The sequence below is a fragment of the Culex quinquefasciatus genome, chromosome 1 (genome assembly GCF_015732765.1).
Source record: "Culex quinquefasciatus strain JHB chromosome 1, VPISU_Cqui_1.0_pri_paternal, whole genome shotgun sequence".
NCBI classification, from domain to species: domain Eukaryota; kingdom Metazoa; phylum Arthropoda; class Insecta; order Diptera; family Culicidae; genus Culex; species Culex quinquefasciatus.
The window spans coordinates 40,767,654-40,774,196 of record NC_051861.1 but is presented as its reverse complement, the minus strand read 5'-3'; positions in this window follow the sequence as shown (position 1 = coordinate 40,774,196).

The following is a 6,543-nucleotide window of genomic DNA, read 5'->3' as shown; positions in this document are numbered from 1 at the left end:
CCAGGAACTCCCGGAAGTTATGACCTGATGATCTACCTGATCAACGTGGGTCTATATGGGTGTATTAACCATCTGTATAGCTTCCAGTAGCTTCTGTCAACCACGATGAATATTCTGGGTTATGTTGGATTGTTATGGGTCCTCCAGGAACTCCCAGGAGTTATGACCTGATGATCTACCTAATCAACGGGGTCTATATGGGTGTGTTAACCATCGGTATAGCTTCAGGTAGCGTCAGTGAACCACGATGGATACCCTTCGCCGTGTTGGATTGTTATGGGTCCTCCAGGAACTCCCAGGAGTTATGACCTGATGATCTATCTAATCAACGCGGGTCTATATGGGTGTATTAACCATCGGTATAGCTTCAGGTAACTGCAGTGAACCAAGATGGATATTCTGTAGTACGTTGGATTGTTATGGGTCCTTCAGGAACTCCCGGGAGTTATGACCTGATGATCTACCTGATAGACGGGGGTCTGTATGGATACATTCCCCATCAGTATAGCTTCATATAGCTTCACTGAACCACGATGGATAATCTGGGGTACGTTGGACTGTTATGAGTCATCCAAGAACTCTCGAAAGTGATGACCTGATGATCTACCTGATCAACGGGAGTCTATATGGGTGTGTTAACCATCGATATAGCTTCAGGTAACTTCAGTGAACCAAGATGGATATTCTGGAGTACGTTGGATTGTTATGGGTCCTCCAGGAACTCCCGGGAGTTATGACCTGATTGTCTACCTGATCGACGGGGGTCTGTATGGATACATTAACCATCGATATAGCTTCATGTAGCTTCACTGAACCACGATGGATTATCTGGGTTACGTTGGACTGTTTTGAGTCATCCAAGAACTCTCGAAAGTGATGACCTGATGATCTTCCTGATCAACGGGAGTCTATATGGGTGTGTTAACCATCGGTATAGCTTCAGGTAGCTTCACTGAACCACGAAGGATACTATGAGGTACGTTGGATTGTTATAGGTCGTCCAGGAACTATTTTAAGTCATGACCTGATGATCTACCTGATCAACGGAGGTTTATATGGATGAATTAATCATCGGTATAGATTCAGGTAACTTCAGGTAAATTCAGTGAACCACAATGTATACCCTGCGCCATGTTAAATTGTTCTCGGTCATCTAGGGACTCCGTAAAGTCATGGCATGGTTAAAGTAGACACCCAGGCCATGACTTCCTGAATTTCTGAAAAACCCTAAACATTCCAACAAGCTGCAAAGTATACATCGTTGTCAACTGAAGTTACCTTAAGCTATACTGTTGGTAATATACCCATGTAGACCCTCGTTGATCAGGTAGATCATAAGGTCATAACTCCCGGGAGTTCTTGGAGGACCCATAACAATTCAATGTACCCCAGAATATCCATCGTGGTTCACTGAAGCTACCTGAAGCTATACCGATGGTTAATACACCCATATAGACCCGCGTTGATCAGGTTGATCATCAGGTCATAACTACCGGGAGTTCCTGGAGGACCCATAACAATCCAACATGGCGAAGGGTATCCATCGTGATTCACTGAAGCTACCTGAAGCTATACCGATGGTTAATACACCCATATAGACCCCCGTTAATTAGGTAGATCATCAGGTCATAACTCCCGGGAGTTCCTGGAGGACCCATAACAATCCAACGTAACCCAGAATATCCATCGTGGTTCACTGAAGCAACTTGAAGCTATACCGATGGTTAATACACCCATATAGACCCCCGTTGATCTGGTAGATCATCAGGTCATAACTCCTGGGAGTTCCTGGAGGACCCATAACAATCCAAAATGACGAAGGGTATCCATCGTGGTTCACTGAAGCTATCTGAAGCTATACCGATGGTTAGTTCACCCATATAGACCCCCGTTGATCAAGTAGATATCTAGGGCATGACTTCCGGGAGTTCTTAGATACCCAGTTTTGTGGATGGCCCCTTATCCGTGTTTCGTGGATGACCCCTTATACAGATGTTTCATTTATGAGTAAATAAAGTACATTTAAAAAGAATATCCCATTTTACGCCAAAACCCCGCAATAACGCTCCCCCGATTTGCGCTCAAACCCCGAAATAACGCTCCCCCGAATTGCGCTCTCCCCCGGTGTGCGCCCCCCCCCCCAAAAAAAAAGAGCGCACATGGGGGATTTAGTGTACACTATTGTTTACGAATGTTTTGTTTTGTGTGATCTCGCGTCTACACTACACTAACTGTAGTCTGGCGTTGTTCACAAACTGAGATCTCATCAAAACGCTCGTTTATAAAATAGTCGTTTTCATGCTATCTTCCCACACGTGCATGTTGGACCATATTGCCTCAGCTTTTGACCTTCAAAGATCCCCAAAATTCGATTTCAATACTGAGATATTCAATTAAATCCGAAAAAAACTCCATGCATTTTTGTTACTTTACATATGAAAGAAGTTTCAATCTCGTCAAGCTATCTTGATTTAAGTGTGACAAATGACCAAAGGAATTTCAGGTTGTCACACGTACATGTCCGTAAACATTTTTAAATATGACTCGGGACTCGGGCAACCATTTTCAACCAAACTTCGGGATAATGCACAGATTGGTCAACTAAAACAAAACGTGTTTGTTATTGTTGACATTTCGTGCTCGCGTTTTTGTTTATTCAAGGTCCAACATCAAAAAGCGACGTGCGACAAAATAGCACAATGCCGAATTTTGACAAGAATGATGTTTCATGCAGCACAAATGAATCTCTACCGTTGTTAAGAATTAAGCCTGTACTGCAACGCCGCAACGCCAAACCAGCTTATCACATTTCCAGCCACTTTCCACGCAATCAGGTTACTAAACCAGCTGGAGCTGATCACAGCCACTACAGTAAACTCAACCCAGCTTGTTGCCAAGGCACACGCACACCCATCGACAGTGCTACTTGGTTCGGCTTGGCTCAGCACCACAGCGTCGGAAGCTGCTTTGCGAAACTAGGACTTGAGCGTGCCCGCAAAGCGTGCTGAATTTAATCACTCACCTGGATAATTAATTAAATTTGCTGCTCCTCCTTCCACCCCGAAAGGGCCATCTTCTGTTTACCTTTTGGGTGCGCGCGGGTTTGTTCCCTTTGAAATTTCGATTTCTAGCCTGGGCCTATAGGCTGACTGTGTGCGACTTACCGTTGGTTGAGGCTTACCCTCCGGAAGGGAACATCAAAAGTTTTGCTGGTCTGGTGATTTTGAGGTCGTATCACTTTCGATGCTCTGAGCTTATTACCTTGCGAGCGATTAGTGGAACTTTCGTGAGTACACTTTTTCGGATGAGGGCAGAGCTGTTTTAAGGATTGAGGTTTTGCATGCAATGACAACCAGATCTACCCTTTGATACGCCACTGCGTGACGAATTTGGAAGTTTATCGTTTTCGGGTGAAATTAAAAATCGAGCAATTACACGAGTTACTAGAACAAGACGCTATCTCGAACAGATCACCGTTTGAACTCTATAAAAGATGGATGTCACGAGCCCGGTTGTAAATACTTGGTTGACAGTCGTTTCCGGTAAGACATGTGCAGAGTTGGAACAAGTTTAAGGTAGAACGTTGCTCAGTTGCGGTGAAGATGTTTCTTCTGGTGGTGCTGATCTCCGCGGGAACTCTTGTGCGATCGTCAAACTCTATGGCGATCAACTCCAGTGAACTTGTGACCTCTGTGGCTAGTGGCAACTTCAAGGACTGTTTTACTTCTGCTGGACTAGTGGAGTGCTTCAAAAGTGTAGCAGTGCAAACGCTGAACAGAGCAATCGATAGCAATGTGGCAATTCAAGTGACACGGTTCTTGGTGATCAAGAAGAACCCGGACTACCAACCAGACACAATTGAAGAACGAACTCCTCACATAAGCTGGGCCACCGTGCTATCCCGCATTCGAGACTTCATCAGCTCCCGAACGTTCCAGCTGAGTCTGACCACCCCGGATGGCGTCTCTTCCCTGCTGCCGTCCCTGACCCCAGAAGGACGCGGCAAGAAGCACAAACACAAACAACAAGGTGGAATGTACATGATGGGTGGCGTCGCCTTCATGGCCATGGTCGCCCAACTGGTCCTCGGGAAGGTGGCCCTGCTGGCCGCGATGGCCCTCATCATGGCCAAAATCGCGCTGGTTTTCTCCACGCTGGTAAATAACCTTGGCTTCCTTTATCGCTCGCTCCGGTCGTCCCATCGTCGGTGATGGTAAGCGGCGACCATCCCGAGGACTAAGTGACCAATTGCGAATTTGTTCTTCTCCTTCTTTTAGAATGGCTTCAAAAAGGCGGCTAGCGGTGGAGGAGGTGGAGGTGGTGGGGACCACGGGTACGTTTACGAGCATGGTGGATCCGGAGGAGGGGGTGGAGGAGGCTGGCAGAGGAGTATCGAGCCGAAAAGACAGGGAACAAACGGGGCCGGAAGTGGACCGGACTATTACGATGACCAGGCGGCGCCGTACAGAAAACGTCGACCGGACTATGACTACCGGAATCCGCTGGATGGGGCTTGAGCGGGAGTCGGCAGGTTAGGGTGTTTTAGTGTAAGTGGCAAAGAATAAATATTTACTCACGACTTGTCCTCAAAACTGTAGATGACAGCCTGAAAATCTTTGGTCATCCGCATGTTTAAATGCATTTTTGTTGCATTTTATTTCTTCTAATTCGTTCTAACATCTCATTGTAGACGCACTTGGCAGAAACAATGAGACAGCTGGGGAACAATGAGACTCTACGAAAATCAGTATTTTTCCAGTAAAACATCATGTTTTTGTATTGTTCCATTGCTAGTACCTTTCGTTGAATATTTTAAAGCAATTTTGCCAACTTGTAACTTGAATAAACAAAAGTAATACTAAAAAGTAAAATCCTTATATGTATACCAATTAACATTATGTTTTTGGTTAAATAGAGTCAAAACTCAATAAATATGCCAAAAAACACTTTCAATTCATGTTTTGGAAGATTTGTACAGATTTTGAAAGGTTTCATGTAGAAAAATTATAGTGTCTCATTGCTACCCATGGGCGGAAAGCAGTTGGGAACAATGTGACAGCCCTGGATTTTGGGTTTATTCTTAATTTTTATCAAACCTAGTGAAAGGACATTGTAGCCTAACTCATTCCCTCAGGGATGTTTCGACAAATAACATTTACGAGACCCAGCGAGGTTGGGCTGTGTTTTTGTATCAAGATAAATTTCGTTCGATACAGGGTATGAAATTCATCATTTGGACAAAATCAACCACAATTCAGTTTCAAAAACTTTCTCAGAAGGATCATTCCCAAAAAAATAAATATTTTCATTAGCCTTTACATTTCTTGTTGATATAAAACAAACTATTGATTTTAATACAATATTACAAATAATTCACTTTAAAATATATCTCTTTGAAACAATTTTATACTCAAATTTCCTTCCCCAAAATTCCAACACATTAGGAGCGGGGTTTTCCCTGTGTATCACAGGTCTTATCGAGCTATTCCGATTCGGATGAAAGATTTCGCTCGAAAATCCATCTCTTTGAAACAATCATTCTTATGAAAATATTAAATTTCTTCAAAATCTTCATGATTCTTTTTCAAAATTATTTTTAAATGTTTCAAGTTTCAATATAGTAGATAACGGTAATGATCGCATTAAAAAAAAAAGCATTCCAAATTTATTTGAAAGACTAAGCAAATCATTTTTTTTTGTTGGGCCAATTTTGCAAATTTAGAATACAATTCTGAGTAACCCATTTATTTTATTTTATATTTGCAGTGGCCTAACCTTATTTTTCTAATTATTTTAGCATGGAAAATGTATTACAAAGTTTATGAAATACATTTTTTGCTATTTATTTGGTGTTGTTGATTCGAATGAAACCTCGCACTGGACTCACAATCCAGAGGTTGCTGGTTCGAATCCCGCGGCAGGCGCTCTATAAATTCTAAGTGCAAATATGAGTATCCGGCGCCGTCGCTCCGTGCCGTAATATTATTATTGGCAGTCTTAAGAAGCGAAATTCATCATTTTCTCGAATTGCATATTCTTTAAAAGCCTGAAATTGTATTGACACATTCTCCGGCAATGTACACCTTAGGATGAAATTTTGAAAAACGTGTATGAGCTATTTGGATATTTTTCCTCGATTCTAGACTACTTGAAGCTTTAAAAATCATGGTTTTCATTGATTTAACTTTTGAATATCATTATGTACAAGTTGGTTAAGTTATGTATCAATTCGTGATAAAAACATCGTTTTAAAACATTTTTCTAGAAACTCCTGGTTTTCAGCGAAATAAAATCCAAAAATTATTCTTTTGATTGCATTTTGTAGGTTTTTAAATGTACTAAACGGAAATGTCATGGATTTGCAGTTTATCTTAAGTCAAGTATTTCTTCAAACTAGTGTAAGTTTACCATTTTATTGCGTTGCAACGTCACGAAAAAGGGACAGTTGTTTATGTCAACAGAAAACTAAACATTCAATCATTTTGATATTTCGGATGCTCTTTGTACTTGGAAAGAGCTTTCAAATGCAACCAAGAGCGACTA